Raw genomic sequence first — 20,197 nt, 5'->3', positions numbered from 1 at the left:
TGTATGTATGGGTTTTGTTTTAATTTTTTTTCTAAATCAATTGGTCTATAATTCTTGTTTTGCAAACTAAATCCTATTTGGTGAAATTTTTTATGATCTTTTTAAAATATATATATATATATATATAGATGAATTTGGGTTGAAATTATATATGTGTGTGTGTGTGTGTGTGGTTGAAATTATATATATGTGTGTGGGGGGGGGGGGGGGGGGGGGGAGTGTCGGGGTTAGAGAGCTGCCAAAAAAAATTTGGGATCTCTTACATTTGAGAGAAAATTTAAGATTTTCAAATTTTGAGAGGTTAAATGAAAGGCCATTGGAGAGCCCATTTTTTACACCTCTCTCAAATTTTGAGTTTAGCAGCCCAAATGAAGGGTGCATTGGAGATGCTCTGACATCATTTACTTTGAAGTTCCAATTTTGAATGTTTATTTGTGGAGTTATCCGATTAAATTGGCCTACTCTTAGTTTGAATCCTACATGTAACTGTCACGTAATTACCTAAAATCGTTGATATTTTATTTGCGCACTAAAGATAACAAAAATAAATATGGAAAGAAGCTGAAGGGGTTTGATGACTCTATCTCTGGTAGAGTTGATGATGGGTCTGGTGCAGGAATCAAATTGAACGTTAAAGAGAGAGCGCATCCACTTTGTAATGAATTTTTGAAGGTTTTTTTTTTTAATCAAATTCCCAAAATTGATGCGAAGCTAAAATATATATTGAAAAAAAAAAATAGAAAAAGAACGTAACAGGAAGTTGGGTGATGAACATGGCGTCAGAGGAGGGGTAGAACTACCGTACTTTGTGATGATTTTTTTTTTTAATCAAATCCCCAAAACTGATATAATATATAGAAGCCAAAATATATATTGAAAAAAAAAAAAAAAAAAAAAAAACATGAATACATATTTTTAATCTTATTAGGGTTTGTTTTTTTTGTTTTTGTTTTTGTTTTTTTTGTTTTTTATTTTTTGTTTTTTTGTTTTTTTTTCTCTCTTCAAGCAAACATATACGTTTATATGTATTTTCCCCTTTAATTTTATAAACCAATAGTGCTTTGTTTTCCCCTTAATTTTGTAAAGTGAAAAAAAGAGAACTGTGAGTCAGAGAGAGAGAGAATCAAGGAAGCAGTAAAACGAAGAAGATGAATAGAGAAATCAAAGTGATAGAGAAGGTCGTCAAAACCTTTTCAACTTCTTTTCATATAAATTTTTGGTATTTTTAACGCGTAAATAAAATATCAACAATTTAGGTAATTACGTGACAGTTACACGTAGGATTGGGATTAGAAGTAGGCCAATTTGATCAAACAGAATATCATTACTCTTATTTATGTGATGACACTAACGTGTATACAGTACTATATAGTGGGGCATGACATCATTTACTTTTCTTTTAAAAATTTAATGTCTTTAATCAAACAAATGGAAAAGGGGTGGTTTGGGAATGTAATGAAAAATAGTAAATCTATTTTTTAAAAGGAACATGTATTTTGGAATATTTTAAAATATATATATATATATATATATATATATATATATATGTATTTTGGAACGGAAGGAATTTATAAATATTTCGGTATTCGAGCGGATGGTATGAACTCACCTCCCTAAAAGAAACTTAAAGGTTTCAACTTTTGAGTCTCACGCTGCTAATGTGGTGTGTGCGCTTTTCTACTATAAAAACCTATATATATATATATCACCAACTCTTCATTTCTAGTGCTCTTCATTTCTAGTGTAATATGTACTATAAAGTTGTATCCTCAGTTGAATGAGTATTGGAATCCATTTTTGTTTTATGTTAGTCATCGTCTACCCATAACAACCTTTCTTCCATATTTTGTGGCCTGGAACTAACAGTTTAAAACATATTTAAGATACTGCAATGGTGGTAAAAGACACTAATTAACCCTATCTAATTTTCATAAATAGACGAAATAATTACCTAGTTCAAATTTGGATATATATATGGAGAATAACAAGCTAGGGAAAATTAATTACCGGTTAGCTTCATATGGACCAAAATGATCGATCAAACGACCATTCTCAGCCATATTAGATGCAAAGAAAATTGCTGAGAAAATTGGTCTGGTCATGATGATGAAGGTAGTTGAGGACTTTAAAGTGAGGACAATCAGATGATGATATTCAATGGTGGAGGCGGAACAAAGTGGCTGTTCATCTAGCTGTGTTACTATGTGTGCTTGGAGAAATTAAATCATTTATGAGTTTGACTACCTGGTTAAAACTGTATTTTATTGTACTGTTTTTTTTAATTATTATTCATTTCATATTTTGATATTTATTTGTTGACTATGGTCCAACTTGTCATTTAAACCTCATAAATTAACTAAGTTTAACATGATTTACTCCATCATGATCAGCCCTACCGGCTCTTACTTCCTCAAAGAAGAGGTCTAGAGTTCAAGTCTCATTGTAGACGCTTGGATATATATATGGTGATGGGTAGTGTGGAGTCTAATAAATACTATATATTAAGACCCAACTTTACAGTAAGTTGCCCCCACCCCCCCGGCACGTCCGAATGTGGGATTCAGGGCATGGCCTTAACCCGAATTCTTTGGAGAATATTTTGATAATTTTCACATGTGTTAACTCCAATGCGATGATATTTATTTACTTTGAACTCTCAATATCCGCTATTGTTTTAATGATCATATAATTTATGTGATGCTACATGTAATAAGGTCAAAAATAGAAACTATCCATTTCTAAAATGGTGGTGATAAATAACATCCCATGCCAATTTCATAATGCATGGTGGGGTTGTTTTTTTTTTTTTTTTTTTTTTTTGGGTAAATGATAAGCTATAAAGCATGCCACACATACACATTAAAGTAGTTGCTGTGGATGTAGAAGGTAATTGTTCCATCTCCATGCCAAGTGACACAGAAATTTAATGCCACATACCTTCCGAAAAAAATAAATAAATAAATAATGCCCATACTTCATCATAAGTCTATGTATGTGATGATATTTAAGTCTAAGATACTTTTATCTATTGAATAAATTTTTTAAAGGAAGTGAATTATATATCTGAGTTTTTTTTTTTTTTTTTCGAGTCTTAAATATCGAACAGAATTATAAATATATAAATTGCATGACTTGCATTTCTCGTACTATTTTAAACAGACTGCAAGGAAATAGATATTTTCCGGCCAAATTCATTCCTAGAAGATTAGAGAGGGTGTCTGCTTACTTGGGATCATAGATGTGTTATTGATTTAACATTGATTTTGCAGTTCTACATGATATGAGGGACGGTCTTGAGATTTTTTAAATTTTAAGAGGTTTTAAGTGAACTTTTAAATGCGAGGCATAGTTTGTTGTACCGGTCGATACGCGATATATCAGTCGGTTCGTAAACATTTTTCAAGGATCTGATACCGTTACATACTTTCATGAACTGGCCGATTCGACCAGTTTACACCGATATTTGTCCAAATCCGTTACACTGCAACCAATATTGCGATTTCGAATCCTGATGCGAGACCCTTGCATTTCTCGTACTATTCTAAACAAAAAAGTAAATGGATCCTCTCTAACCAAATTCATTCCTAAAATAATCAAGACTGATTTGTGAAGGGCTCAGTGGGAGCGAATGCCCGGCCCTACTAAGATTTTTTTTATATATTATATACCCTTGGTGAAATGTGTTTTTGTACTTTATACCCATAAAAATTTAAACTTGCCCCCACTGAATTTACAAAGCAACCCCAATACATATATCTTTGCCCTAATACATTTCACACATCCTCACTCTCTCGCGCTCTAGGATTTCTGTGCCGAGTCGCCCCATTGACATAATTTTCTGAATCCATCCCTAAATAGAATGACATATAAATTACATGACTTGTATTTCTCATACTATATATATATATATATATATATATATATAAAGAAATGGATCCTCTCTGGCCAAATTTAGTCCTAGAAGATTAGAGAGAGTGTCTGCTTACTTGGGACTATGGATGTGTTATCGCTTTGACATTGATTTTGCAGTTCTACGTAATACTAAAGGGAGACAGAAGATCATGACTACGATTGATGTCAAAGTAAGAAAAATTAATTAGAGTATTTGGAGTTTGCAAACCATTTAAGAATACAAAGTGATTATCGATTCTTGGTTTAAAAAAATAAAATAAAATATACATTCATTATATTAATTAGTTTTACTTGATGTAGAGGTGCAATGACTTACTACTAAACACTCAGATTCTAAATTGAGATCACAAATTAAACCTATCTTTTATATATTTATGAGTCCCACAGCTATAAATGACATCTAATGCCACGTAACCTTTTCAAATTTACTGGTTGGTGGGCTTGGGTTTGGGGTTGGTGGGCTTGGGTTTGGTGCACAGAATCAACTGTCAACATGCGCTAGCTGGTCATTTCTAACCAAACAAGTCAATTAATTGGAAAAATATGCTTTTTTGACAATTAAAACGGGCGGTCCTAATTATTTGAAAAAAAAAAAAATAAAAAAAAATAAAAAAAAAACCAGAGAAGGTGGGTCCTACAAAAACAAAATTGTCATGGGGCTGTGAGCTCTTAATTACAAAGCTAAAAGTGATTAATAGACTAAACACTCTAATTGACTTTAAAAAAAAAAAAAAAAAAACCAACAGAGAAGGTGGGTCCTACCAAAACAAAATTATCATGGGGCGGTGAGCTTAATTACAAAGCTAAAAGTGATTAATAGACTAAATACTCTAATTGACTTGTTTGTTGAAAGTGGGGGTGGGTAACCGTCGTGTTTGTAGCGATTTTAAAGGACCATTTAGTTTATTTAGATCAGAATAATTTTCATTAATGAAGATCTGTGCGGGTTCAGGGCAGGGGTGGGGGAAGGTCGACCGGCCCCGTTTAAGTAAGTAAATTACTAAATTACTCTTATTTTATTAGTATATATAGTTAGTTCTAAAAATCTTAAATCACATTCACTCACTTTCTTAGTCGTTTTATAGAACGACAGAACCCAACGAATTAATAATGCTCATACACATGAATTTTATTTTAAATTATTGATTGCTCATTTTTTATGAATCTTTTCAATAGTTATATAATTGTATCTGAGGAAAAATAAAAAATAAAAAGAAGAGATATTATGGAACTAAATGAGGCGGAGTGGGGTAGGGCGGGTGCCGGGGGGGGGGGGGGGGGGGGGGATGGGGTGGGTGAAAATCTTAAACGGGGTAGCAATGGGGTGGAAAGGCCCCCTAATTTAGGCCGTTTTGTGCGGAGATGGGGTGGGAGTTTCTAAACGGTTGCGGTAGTAGGAGAGGGTACACCTGTCCAAAATCACCCCGTTGCCATCCCTATGTGCAAAACATATGGATATTATTATACAATATCACTTATAAAAAGTGATTTCTCATTTTACCAATCTTGTAAAATTACTATTACTCCCCCGTCCCAAAAAAAATGTCTATCTTTCCATATTAGCTTTCCCAAAATAAGGGTCATATTTGAAAAGTCAATGTACTATTTTCTAAAACATTACCATTTTAACCTTCTTACATTGAATTTATAAAAAGTAAACAATCATATCACTACGAACCCACTATAATTAAATTTGATAAATCATTCACTGTTAATACAATAAAAAACACTAAATAGAAATCTTCTTAAAAAGTAGATTCTAAAAAAAAAAGACTTTTTTTTTTTTGGACAAAGAGAGTATTATTAATATTATTATTATTAAAATTAAAATAAAACGAACACGTACAGACCTAAGTCACATTAAGCAGGAACGGGAGTAGGAGCAAATTCGAAAGCGTAAAAAGCGGCAAAATTTAAGTCACACATAGATGGAATTGGAGTGAGAATGCGAGCGAAACATGAGAGCATGAACAAAAATGTGCTCTTGGTAAGGAAAAGCTTGCTTAACCTATTGTAAATGGTTGGTTCGACTCACCGGATTAGTGTGATTCAAAAAAAGACTAAGAGGATGTTTATCTCTTAACAAGCAAAAGCATGGTCTTAGTTTTTGTAAAGATTTGTTCTCCATTTATAAGGATGTGCCATAATAAAACACACTTAGAGCGTAAATATGATACTCATAAAAAAAAAATTGTGTGAGATAGATATAGACCACACACGTTATTGCACATGACTCAAATCCTCAACATTTTCGTCACAGAGGAGATGTCATACCACGAAGGTTGCAAGGTTCATGATGGGTCTCCTGAGGTTCGAGCTAATTAAAGATGGGTATTCTTGCAACATTTCCAAAGATTCAATTCACATTTTACGAAGTTAACCTCTCCTCGTCTTCATGTATTTGGAAAAGAAGGGTTTTCTTTATATTATAAAGAATAATCGTTTAATGTAGCAGAAAAAAAATATGAGAACATTGTATTAATAATATTAAAATTGTGTCGCCTGCCATTTGTGGATCTCACGGTATCACAATATTTTTTCTTCTTACCTTTTTCATAAGATGCTTTACTATAATTTGAATCCGATTAAAAAGTAGTACAAAAAAAATGAAAGTATGGCCTTTTAATGTAATACAGAATTTTGAACAGTTTGACAAGTTCGTTTTCGACAAACTAATATTATTTTTTTGATAGAAACGATGCATTAAAAAAAAAACCCACTAACTTTAGCTTGTGGGCCATTCTAGTTTTCAATTAAAAAACCTTCGTTTAGGGCACTGAAATCACGTTTTATCATTTTATACGAGACTTGTTAATTATTTTGAGATTTTTATTCAAGGCCTTAAAGAGCTCGGATTGTTCTAAATTTTTAGATTTAACATTTTTTATTTATTAGGTTTCTTTCTCTATTTTATCAGGATTTTTAGAAAAACTTTATTTTTAGACTTATTTTTAGTGTTATTTTCCTTTTTTTATTAGGTTTTTTTATGTTTTACTTCGCTTCTAGTGTTATGTTTTCTTTTATTATAAATATGTGTACAACATAGAGTAGAATTAATTTTTATTCATTCAATTATCAATAATTTATCAGAATTCTTTATGAATTTATCTCTATTTTTGTGGATTTAAAACACATACTTTATGAATTTAAAGTAAATCATTCCCGGTGAATAAATTTATCGCTTCCAATTACGTCACTTTTCTATTATATCTAACCATTTTCTCATTAGTCAAATCAATCTCTATACATCTCTATTATATTATGACACATCACAACAACTTCAACAAGCACAAATAATAGAGTAATCAAAGATTTGAAAAAAAATAAATAAATAAAAAAATAAAATAAAATAAAATCCCGAAACACAAAGACTTATCGAAGTTGAACTTAAAGAATACTTAGTTGCTGGTTGATAAAATTGAATATTTCAAGTACTAAATTTTAAGCGTTGAAATTTTAAATACTGAATATATTATTTTGAAAACTTATTTGATACTATCTTAATTTTAAGCACGGAATTTATTAATAAGATTGTTTGTTAAATAAAAAAAGTTGAAATCTGAATGTTGTATATATTACATTTTTTCTTTAAATATTTTTTACATATAAAATAGGGATAAAATGTAAGAAAACACTTGAATTATGTTTAAATCTGCAAATAACTTCCTGAACTATATTTTGGGCATAATAACCCTGAATTATCACATTTTGTTGTAAAATGTCCCAATACCTAAACTATGTTTCAGTAAATGACCATAATGACCTTTCTTATTGAATTATACCTAATCTATTTTTTTCTTAAAATAAATTATCAAAAAATTCATACTAATTTGATGACATATTCTCTATTAAATTTGCATAAATTTACTTTTAATTTTATTTAAATAAAAATCTTAATTAGAAAATGTTAAAATAATTTAATTAATTTCTTATTTTTTTTAATAAATGTATTACACGAAAAAGAAGGTATTTTTTATTTAAGTAATTTATTAATTTTTCATCAATATATTGAATGAAAAAAATAAGATTTATTATAAATAATAAATTTGTAATAATAAGTTAATCATTTTAGAAATTGGTAGTTACACATTTTTTTTTCTTTCATTTTTATGATAAAGATACTAATAATAAAAATAAGGTAATTAGTATAATTAATATTTAGATAAGAGAAAAGATAATAAAAATTATTTAATAAGAAATGACAAATTTAATGAGAAATGGTAAAATAGTTTTTTGTGATGGTTTTGTCCTTAATTGCAACAAATTAATAGATCAGGGAGACAGTTTTTAGTTTAGGGGGATTATTTGTAAAAGGGCAATAATTTAAGGGTTTTTTTTGCACTTTACACTATAAAATATAAGCACATATATAAAACAATTAATTTCACCAAAAGAAATATATCAATTTAACAATAGATATTAATGTCAAAACTGATCATAAAAATTTGAAAATCAAAACACCAAATGTGTTTTAAGATGGTACGAAGGAAATAATAGTTGGGTTGCAGGTCAATTAAAAAAATTATTCTTAAGTTGAGCAAAATATATAACCTTGATGAAATTGCTTGATTTAGAATTGATATATATTGACACGATTGTTTGTAGAGAGATTTTTAAAGCTTGACGTGTACTCGTTCAACTATTACATGTAAATTCTTTAATTTTATGTAAATCAAACAAAAATATAAAATTGTGTTTGTAAAATTGGCAATTAGATGAAATGAAATATTTATGGAAAAGAGATTAAAATTTATGCATAAATTATTTCATTTTTATTTATAGTAGTTTTGTATCATAAAAATAGTATATTATATTTATATTTTATTGATTATTATTTTATTTTGAGAAAATAGTAAACTAAAAATAAAAATTCATTCGTGAGCAACCGAATGAAGAACCTAAATCACAAATGGAAGAAGGAAACGAGGAACATAAATCATAAATGCAACTTAGAAAAAGGAAATTGTTGAGACTTGATAAGGGATAACTTGATGAACATTCTAATTATTTAAGAATTAAATTACCGTACATTGATTATATATATATATATATCAATTCAGCAGTAAAATCACACATCAGCTTTCCAATCTCTCAACCCGGAATGGGAATTGGTCATGGTGCTATGCAACATGATGATATCACATACAGAATCCAAATATTTAAATTATTGAAGTCTTTTTCTTTTTCGGTAAGTTTAATTAAAAATTTCATTCATGCATGAACAATGGTTTTTCTATTTTGTTAACAAAGTCCTGAAACGAAAAAGTCTAAATTGATTACCGATTTGGCTTTTTGAAGATGTTTGTAGATTCTTTTCGTAGGATTTTTTCAATTAATTGGTTGACTTCTATACTACCGATTTGACTTTTTGAAGATGTTTGTAGATTCTTTTCGTAGGATTCTTTTCGTAGGATTTTTTTTTTTTTTTTCCTTCCTTTTTCTGATTTGTTAGTCTACCTAATTAAATCAGATCCCCAACGCTCCACAATTGCACTATGACGAAGTTTGAATGCAACATCCATATAATATATTTATTTTAAAAATACAACACTCAAATTACATCCATGCATGGTTCCATTAAGGACACAGCTCTCACTAATTTATTTTTTTATTAATAAAATTACTTATAAGTTTTGTAAAAATTTTAAAAACATTTTTACTATTTTATGAAAATTTTAAAAATACCTCTACTTAATTTCTAATAATGCCTCACTATATATTATTGTTGTATAAGTCTGTTCCCTCTCATACATTTTTCTGAGTTCATCACTAAGTACATCAATATACAACATTTACAAGAAATCTTGAAGCGGGTATTTTTGCATTTTAATATAATTGTACTTCAATACAAAATTTTGTACCCATGAGGATTCGGGTTCATGACTTATAAATATATATATTTATACACACACACACACACACATATATATATATATTTGGTTATGGCAAAAGATAAAAAATCAAAGAGGACTAAACATACTCAAGGAGCTTACCTTTCCAAAAAAAAAAAAAAAAAATCCTCAAGGAGCTAACATGGAGGTTACGCAAAACAAAGTCTATATTAAGAAGACAAATTAACCAAATCATGCGAACCAAGTGATCTACATGAGATGCAATCATGCAAGCCTACCTATCTGTAATTGGACTTAACTAGAATATATAAATTAATAAAATCTTACTTACCTAATAAAAAATAAATAAATAAATAAATAATACCCTGAATGTGATGCACGCCTATCTATGTTAAAAAGCTTAGCTATTTAGGTATATATCTTGTGATGACAACTTGACAAGGTACAAGGACGGTGCATGATCGAGCCAGGGAGGGAGGAGCTGTCACCATTCTATTTCGATTTCTTGCAGCTTTCACCTACATATTAATTCACATGAAATAAAGTCAAGAATAATGACGAGATAATGAATAAGATTGTAACTTCTACCATTATAGATTGGAGGAGATCTTTTCCGAATAAGTTGTGGATGTAGATCTATATATATATATATAGATGAAAACTTATCCTAATTCAGTTTGCCAACAGGTGTTGATGTAGGTTGGAGCCATTTTCAATGTCAAGGAATTGACTTGCTTAATTTTGATCTTATTGGCTTTTGTTTTTCAATAACAGGATAGATTAGACTTCTTCCTTTTTCTTTTTTCTTTTTTCTTTTTCTTTTGTTTTGTTTCTGTTTTTGTCTGTCTTTGGACAATATGAAGAATAGATTTGATTAGGATTGTGCTAAAATCTCAAATAATGGTCACCGAGATATATTTTAATATTTATATATTCCTTTTCTTGGAAACATCGACCGAATTGGATTAACATTACTAATGAAAGTGAAGCCAATGTGATCACTTCATATATCCAAAAATAAAATAAAAAAGCCCTATTTTTTTTTTTTTGGGTCTAAACCACTAAGCTGTGACTGAATAAGACTTCCAACAACCAATATATTCCTGTTTGTGGTATGTATGTGTGTGTGTGTGTGTGTGTGTGTGTTGATGATTTCCTTGCTCACCCATAGGTCACCATATATATTGTGATTCAAATGAGAATGATGCATTGGAAAAGAATGCATGGTTGTTGATGAGTGTTTGTGGGGTACCATATGCAAGTTTGATATACTGAAGGAAGTTAGATAGGATAATATATATATATATATATATATATATATATATATATATAGATGAGGTTGTAGTACAACTGCAGTACTACGCAAACTATACATTTATTATTTTACTTAATTTCACAGCCCCACGAGCATAGCTAACCTCATTTGTTAACCCCACATTTTATGTATCAACCTTAGTCTTCAGTCACTGTCATTTCATCTACTCTCTCTCTCTCTCTCTCTCTCTCTCTCTGTGTGTATGTATGTACATACATATTAATATATATTAATTATGTAACATAAGAAGGTTGTTAAGGTTGTGGGGAATCACATGCACAATGTCTTTGATCTATATCACCCGTGAGTCAAAGTAACTCTCACGTGCCAGGAGTAGCAGATACACTCTAAGGCACTGAGTTCACACGTTTCGACAGTTGGAAGATCTTTCTATCTTATCTCTATAAATTCAGCTTATACGACCCTAACCTAACAAATGACTGAACTCACATGGATTAAACCCAGTCTTTTGCCACTGTGAACCTGGTATGCTTTATTGCTTATATCGTCGCCTTTCGTCTTCAGTTTGCTTCTTTTCAAGCTCTTTTAGCTTTGTGTATATATATATATGTTTATATATGTAGAGAGCTGAGTTTTGATAACTATATTGGTTGTTGTTTTTCAGATGGGTTATAAGGTGATGGTTGAAGATATATATAATCAATATTTGACAATAATGAATACCTATTTTGATGGATCAACGGGTGAGTGGTTTCCTTGCTAAGCTTGTCAAGTGAGCAATCTTTTGCAGTTAACCTTTGTTTCGTTGTCTGTTCGACCTTGAACTAATTATGAATACACTACTTAATTAAGATTCCTCTAAATGCTATCATCTGAAAATAACTAAACTTCGATTCGTAATAACCTATTCACCTTTGGTTTTGGCATCTCTCTCTTTCTCTAACCATGTTAATATTGGCGCGTGTATACACATATAATTATGTATTAGGTATAAAGAACAGTAGGATCTCTTCCCAAAGCTTTGGATTTCACTTGCTAGTGCAATGAAAAGTTATGGTTAAGTACATAAATTAACTAGATAGTTATAGTACCTTTTTTTTGGGATCTTCATCCTTTATTATTTTGGGTAAAATAAATGATTCAGTAGATTTAACATATATAACATTTTTAAAAACTGTAAGAATCTAAAGATGAATATTATTAATCAATCCTGTAGCTTAATTTTAATCAAGATTTGTAATAAGAAGTTTTAATCTGCGTATAGACAAGTTATCGATCGTCTTCCAATAGTTTTTGAAAATAAAAAAGTGTTTCTAGTTCATTACCCGATCATGATCAGTACGTATGATCTTTCCCCATAGCCATAGACGATGTGACTAGCTATATATATATAGATATATATGCATGATGAAACTTAATTTTATGGCTACGGAAAATTCTTGGTCTTGATCTAAAGATGGGGATAATATTGTCTACGGAGTGTTAGAAATGGAGGCATAGAAATAAAAAGAGAATTAGAATTAATGCAAGTACCTTATGAATATCTAACACAAGTTAATGATTCTAATTAAGATTTTCTTTTTGATAATTTTATAAGTAGGCCAGGGGATCATATATATATATATATTGCTTCATATATTATGAAGGAGCTTAGGAATCTCATGAGATATAAACAACCATACCTAGGATATTTGATGTATTTAGAAGACAGTTGAAGGAAAGATTTGGGTGGAAGAGGTCCAACTAGTATCATATATATTATATATACATATGTATGAAACTGTTTTTCTTGGAAGGAATGATACAAAAAAATAAGTGTTGTTGTTATATAGGTAAGGTTGACCTCTGACAAGATTTCACAAAACTTTGCTTATTTATTATAGAAGAGAGGAAGAAGATTTGATGTGTAAGTAGAAAGTTGGTTGATATTTATACTTTGGGGTGGACTTTTTGGAGTGTGTGTGTGTGTGTGTGGAGTGTGTCTGTCTGTGTGTGTACTGGTTCTTGTTTGTGCACAATATTGCCCTTGTTTTTATAAATGGTGAGACTGGGGCCTCCTTAATTGGTGGATACCAACTGTAGACAAAAGACACCAGTACGTGGTATTAATATGCAGTATATGTACGACTATAAAAAAAGTTGAAAAGTGTCTCCAGCTTCTTGTTAAACAGTAACATGGCTGATACAGTCCACATCAAATTACTCGATGACATTTGTCAATATATATGTATAGGTGTTAAAAAAATTATACGTATACGTATATGTATATATATATGTGTGTGTGTGTGTGTGTAGAGAGAACTAGCTATATACTATATAGTATATGTGTTCTTAGTTCATACAGGTTATAAAAAAAAAATTTTGCCAATATTTCAGAATGAGGATATTTGACCTAGGGGACCATTAAACCCGTAACTTCCATTAAAGTTGTAACAGTAATACTGATTAGTTATATGACTGTTGTACAATTTATGAATTAATATTAAGCTAATAAATAAAAATAATAGAGAATTTTGTAGAGAGATGCCATTAATTTTCATTCAATACTTGTATAGATTGAAGAAGTCACGTATTAGTAGTAATTACATGTGTATATATATATATATATATGTATGTATACTATCATTAATTTTAAGGTCGAAATGACGACGACACTGAGGAATGACAAGCAAGGATTGCTCATTTGACGAGGTTTTGCATGGAATTCAACACCCTTTTTCCGATTATATCAAACCTTTTCAATTGATGGCTTCGAAGTCCAAAGGATATTGCTGATATGATCATCACTGCAAAAGGCCAAATTGGTTTGAATGTGCATGGAGTCGATCTTCTTTTGACCTTTCATTTTCATCTTCTTTACTTTCTTTCTGTGGTAAGTTTCCTCACATTTTCAGATTCTTGAAGGTCCAAAGCCAAACATCTGGATCCCCATGACGGAACCAGCTAGCTCAAATGCTTACAAGAACATATATATATATATATATATATATATATATATATATATATATAATGCGCGCATGCATATGTATATATATACAGTGGGATCATCTAATGATTGTAGAGTTGTGTGATTATTGGTATTGTGATGTGTTATTGCTTTACCTCGGCGGCGTAGGTGTGATTTTTTTTTTTTTTTTTCCCCTCGTTAAAGTAGGTTTGAATTGTTCTTATGTTACAGAAATCAGTTTTTTCGTGTTTAATAATTACAAGTATATTTATGTAAAGGATTATTTGGAATATATTTTTTCATTATTATTAGTGATTTGAATCCGTCTGGCAAAGCCGAATCTAATTAAATTGATTGAATAATTCAAGCAAAAGGAAAAACAAATTGCAAATTAATAGGAAATATTATTATTGAATGAAAATTCTCAAAAAGGAGGGGAGCAAATAACATAAGAAAACTTTTAACCAAAAAAAAAAAAAAAACATAAGAAAACCTAAAAAATACTTAAATTACAGAAAATAGGGGATCAAACCTAATCATCAAAAACTAATAAATACCAAAAATCATATCGATTCAAGTTTAATTCAACCACTAACAAAAATTATGAAAATGCGATTTCAGAATCCTAAATAAAAGAATTTGACCAAAGAATGACAATATATCATAACTAAATCTCGTGGGTATTGATTGTTGGCATGATACCAATTGGGAACGAGTGTTTGGATGTCAAAATGGGCTGGCTCGATGAATCTGTCCTGAAAATTTGCCAATTGCATCGGTTTGGCCTTCTTGTGTGAGATATATTTTTGTAAATTGGCATATTTTGGTAACAAAACAAGTCCTTGTCGAGTTGTAATTTCAGTTACCATATCAGACTTGACATCGACTAGAGGTTGAATAGAAGAGGAAAGTATTATTGCTCATTGAAAAGGAAAGAACAACACATTAGGACATCGTTTCCCACTTATGACACAATGATATACTTGGTATATTTTCAGAGTTCCAAAAATACAGAATTTCCAAGTTCAGGATGAATTCTGTCATGTGTGAACCGATACCAAGATATAGGAACCGATTCCGGAAGTTAAGATTCAAGAATAAGTCTCTGTCCTTTAGGAACCGGTACCAAATGTGGGAACTGGTTCCAAGTGTCCTAATTGCAAAAGAAATCTAGTTTCCTTATTCTATCTGATTCCTTTTTGATCCAACTTTTTTTCCAAATCCTATGCATAAAATTTCCTTTATATTCAGAAGGAATAGGATTTTGCAAACCTCTATATAAACCATGTCATATACATTGGTTTATTCACGGCTTTTGATCTACAAATTCATTATTTTTAGAAGCCTTAGGAAGATTATTTTTGTAAAAAATCAGAGTTGGTTTTTCTATCATCTTTCTAGAACACATACACATAAACACATAGTGAGTTTAGAGTTGTGGTGTTTAAATCCCGATCGTGATCATATAGTTGTATCTACAACGATCAGATAAAAGCAGATCTTCTTCTACATTAATTTCAGACGATTGAGGAACAAAAGTAAAAGCAATCACACTTTGAAAGGGTTGGAACATTCGAGGGGTGTTGTCTAATCTACCTGCTACTTTTCAATAAATATCAAGCATAAGTCTGAGATCAAGTTGCTGTTGGACGGGAAGTCGCAAAGCCAGATGATTATAAGCAGTTGGTGTTTGGTAGAACGATAAGGTGTGAGCCAGAATCAAAGTTCGGTATACTTTGTTTTAAGCATAGTAGATTGGTTTACTTTGGACTGCACAGTTCACAAGGTTTTCCTATAACAATTGACGTATTTTATCAACTGGGGTTTTCTCGCTGAAATCCTGGTGTCATCTCTAACTTTACTTCGCTTTATTTTATATTGCATGATATTGATTTATTAATTGCTAAAATAAAGAAAGTTGATAAAGACACAGATCTGTGTTAAAACAAACAAAACTTTTTAAGTATTTTTCCGCTGCGTACGACTCAATTTGGTATCAGAGCCAATCTCTACACATTGAGTTGATCCTTGTTGGAAAGTTTTGTTTTGTTTTTAAAAAATTGTTTTCAAAATCATGTCTTATGCGTTGAAAGAAGGTGGTTCTAATCAACGTGGTCCTTTATATGAAGGAGATAATTACAATTTTTAGAAATCAAAGATGAACGCTTATTTGCAAAATTCTAGTGGTAAAACTTGGCAATAGTTGAAATTGGCTATCACCTCCTACAGTAGATACAACTGTGGATTGTAAAATAGTCAAAGAGTTAAAAGATACTTTTGCTTTTATTGCTATTGAAACTGAGCGTAATGATACTAATGGCAAAACTTTATATTCAATTATTAATTCTGTTATTCCATCTTAATATGCTAGAATTTCTTATTGTAAAACTGCTAAAAAAGTTTAGGATATTTTGCAGGTTACTCATGAAGGAACTTCTAAAGTGAAGTTGTCCAAAATTCAGTCGCTCTCTCATTAATTTGGCAACATTGTGATAAAAGAAGATGAATCATTTTCTGATTTTTATTCTAGTCTTCTTGAAATAATTTCTGAACTACGTCACTTAGGAAAAAAAGTTAGTGATAAAAAAATTTATGAGAAAATCTTAAAGTCTTTACCTAAAAGATTCTAGATTAGGGTTGAAACCATCTCTGAACATTGTGATTTGACTACTTGTCAAGTTGATGAGATGGTAGGTTCATTAAAAACTTTTGAGATGCAGAATTTTGATTTAAGTCAGAAGGAGAAAAATTTTCCTTTAAAATCTACATAGGTTGAGAATTCTATGGATGACAACTCTGATGATGATCTTGCATTCTTATCAAGGTAATACAGTCAGATTTTACAAAGGCAACAAAGGAGTAGGAATAACAACATGGCTAATCCTAAAAAATTTAACAAGACATCCAATGTGTGTCCTAGTCCTAGGAAAGAACAAAAAGATAGGAATAAAGGAAAAGTAATGAAAGTTTCTATGTCTGAAAATTCTACTTTAAGTGATAATGATTCTCCTCTGGATGATACTAATGATTTTTCTTATGTCGCTTTTCTTGATAGATGTCCTCATGTCATGTCTTTATCTGACTCTGATATTTTAGATAATGAGGGCAATGAAGTTCATGATAAACAAGTGCAAGAGGCTGAAAAAGACGATGAAAGGTTGAAAAAATGGTTAAAAAAATCATTGAAGTCAAACAGGCAATCAATAAGCTAGCAAATGAGCTTATCCAAGTAAAAGGAAAGAATGAAGATCTAAAGAAACAAGATTGATGAAGGAAAAATGAAAGCTTTTGAAAGCAACTATGTCATCACTGAGCTTGAGAAGAAGACCATCATTCTTGAGGATAAGGTAAGTATTGCTAACTCATTGAAGGAATATCTTGCTTTGAAATATGACTATCTTAAAATTAAATTGAAATCTGAAAAAGATAAACTAAAAGGGTTCAATATGAGTCAAAATAGTTTGAATAAGATAATCAACATGGGTAAGGATGTGAATGATAAAACAGGGTTATAGTTCGTTAAAAGTTCTTCTGGTAATCAAGGTAAAACAACTTTTGTTAAACCTGCTATTATGCCTAAACCATGTTTGTCTAATGCATCACATTCTGATACACCTTATGTGCCTAAATTATTGCATTGCACTTTTTGTGGAAAGAATGGACATAAGTATAACTAATTCCTTCATAGGAAAAAGAAAGACTTTTCTAAAAATCATTCTCAAAATTCATATGCTAAGAAAAAGGTGCATTCCATGAAGAAAAAAAATGTAACACCTAAAATTTTTAGAGCTGAAAATTTGCCTAAGAAACAAGTAAAGAATGAAAGAGAATTTCAGGAAGTGAGAGTGAAAATTGTGTGAATCAAAAAGTCTGATTTGATCAATTATGTACCTGTTGAATCCATAGAACAAGTTTCCAAAAAGACTTCACCTTCAAACTGAGTCCTTTGAAATTCAGTGATCATGGTTTGTGTTTAAAAGTAAAATTTGTTGCCATTGGATCACTTGTTAGGGTTTGGTTAGGGTTTTAAGTTTTTTATCATAGTCTTCATGATATATTTGAGAAAATTCTTCCATTGAGTTTATGATCTATCTTTGAATGCAAATTTGGACACATGAGTTTTGATTAAAAATAGATTCTTGGCTTATAATCTATATAATGAAAATTCATTTGTATTGATTAAGGGATGTTTAGATTTAAATCTCTTAAGTTCATAACATTTTGTGCACTAGTCCAAATCTAAAAATTTTGATTAAAAATCTTTGAATTGTTGACTAGGGTATATTGATCGTAAAAGTTATAAAGGTTATTGCCTAAAAAATATATATATATAGGAGCTTAAAAAAAATGAATAAATTCAGCTTCAAAAAGAAAAAGCAAAATGTGGAAAATGCTGAATTTTTTGTTTAGGAAAAGGCTATTTATTGAGATATGTTTGAAAGCTCCCATTAAACTTTGAAGAGGAACTAAATGAGTAAAAAAAAAGGTGGAGACAAGTTAAATTAGGAAATTACTGTCTGCTCTTTAGAGTGAAAGCCACCTTACTTAGAAAAATTGCTCAAAGACAATTTTATTTTGATGTTTTTTTGATCAATATGGTTTAGACAATGATTCATTGATAATTGATTGAAAATTGATGAGATGGATTGCGCACACACACTTGAACTTGCTAGATTGATTTCTAACAGTTTCATTAATACTTGCAAGTTAAAATTCATGTGGTGATTATTTCCTGAGAATTAAAATTGATTGAATATTCTGTGGAGTCGAAATTTTCGTTCATAGGTATCTCTGAAATTTTTTTAAAATTTTGGATCATGTGTGGACTTAGATGACTTTGATTGACTGCTCAATAATTTGTTCTTTATTTTGTTTTAAATATTAAAAAAAAAATATGGAAAAATTGTATTAAAAAAAAAAATCAAAAAGATTTTTTAGTTTATAGATTTTTTTAAAAAAGTTGGTTTGATCATTGAGTAAATCACAAAGTCAAATGAAAATTTTTCTGAAAAATTTCAAGTTTAGAAAGCTTACTGTCCATTTGCTACCTGTTCCCCATGGCTCCTACTATAACGACCCGGTCATTTGCCTCCCTTTCCTTTTTCTTGAAATTTTACGAATAAATTTTTTTCGTTTAATTTTCTTTTCTGAGCATTGTTTCGTGTCTCTTAGTGTCATCTCGAGTGCTCAGAATTGGTTTCTGAGACCCTTTCATGTGAATTGACAACTTCCTTTAAGGACCGAGTCATTTTCGCATTTTTCGTTTTTTGGACACTATGTATTATTTCGTTTTTTCTCTATTATGCCATTTTCCCTATTTCGTCTTATCTCCGTTTGTCAGTTTTTGGCACAACCTCACTTCTCATGCTCAGAGTTAGTTTTTGACTTCACGTGCCTTCATCTTGAGTGGTTTCCTCGAAATACATATCTTTACTTTTACAAGAAAGTATTCTGGTTGTTCCCGGTGCCCACAGGGGCATAGATGCACAATTCTTTAGAATCTTTTTCATTTCTTGGGGTGTTTTTCGTAAATATCTTTTGAAGATATTTTATTTCAGGGGCATCTAAGAAAATATCTTTTGGAAGATATTTTCATTCTGGGGCAGTTTCGCAGTTAACCCTTTTTATAGGGGCCATTGTGCAATTAACCAAAGTTATTGCAAAATATCTCGTCTGGGCTCTGGATCCTCGTACGGGATTCATTTTTACGTTTTGTTGACTTATAAATTCATAAAATTTCCTTCTGGTTATTTTTCTCCAGTTTCAGAGTTTTTGGACCCGGTTGCCGCCGAACTTGTTCGGAGCATAACTTTCTGCTCGGGACTCAGTTTTTGACGCCGTTTCTTCCGTTATTCATATTTTCTCATTTTGAATCTTTTTTCGTTCATGGAGTTTTGCCGTTTGAGCGCGTCTGCTCAAAATCCACTTTTCTGGACCCGGTGGGGCCCTTTCGGGGTAGTTTTTGAGACTTACTATAAATAGGATGCCCTAAAGTGAAAAATCAGATTTTGGTCATCTTCCCCACCTCTCTTGGCCGGATTTCCTAACAGCCATGGCTGCCACTTTCTCTCTCCTCCTTTGGTCCACTTTTCCTTGGTAGAAATCCTTCGGCCTTAGCATTTATTGCTTCCCTCGACGTGCTCTACCTTTTGCCCTTATTAGAATCCATTTTCGACGATTTTTCGAGTTCGGGTTTGAAGTCAAGTTGAG

Source organism: Cornus florida, unplaced genomic scaffold, assembly GCF_030987335.1.
Source record: "Cornus florida cultivar Cherokee Brave unplaced genomic scaffold, ASM3098733v1 CherokeeBrave_3.0.0_Hap2_Chr04, whole genome shotgun sequence".
In the NCBI taxonomy this organism is placed as follows: Eukaryota; Viridiplantae; Streptophyta; class Magnoliopsida; order Cornales; family Cornaceae; genus Cornus; species Cornus florida.
The sequence above is the reverse complement of the archived record's forward strand: the minus strand, read 5'-3'. Positions refer to the sequence as shown.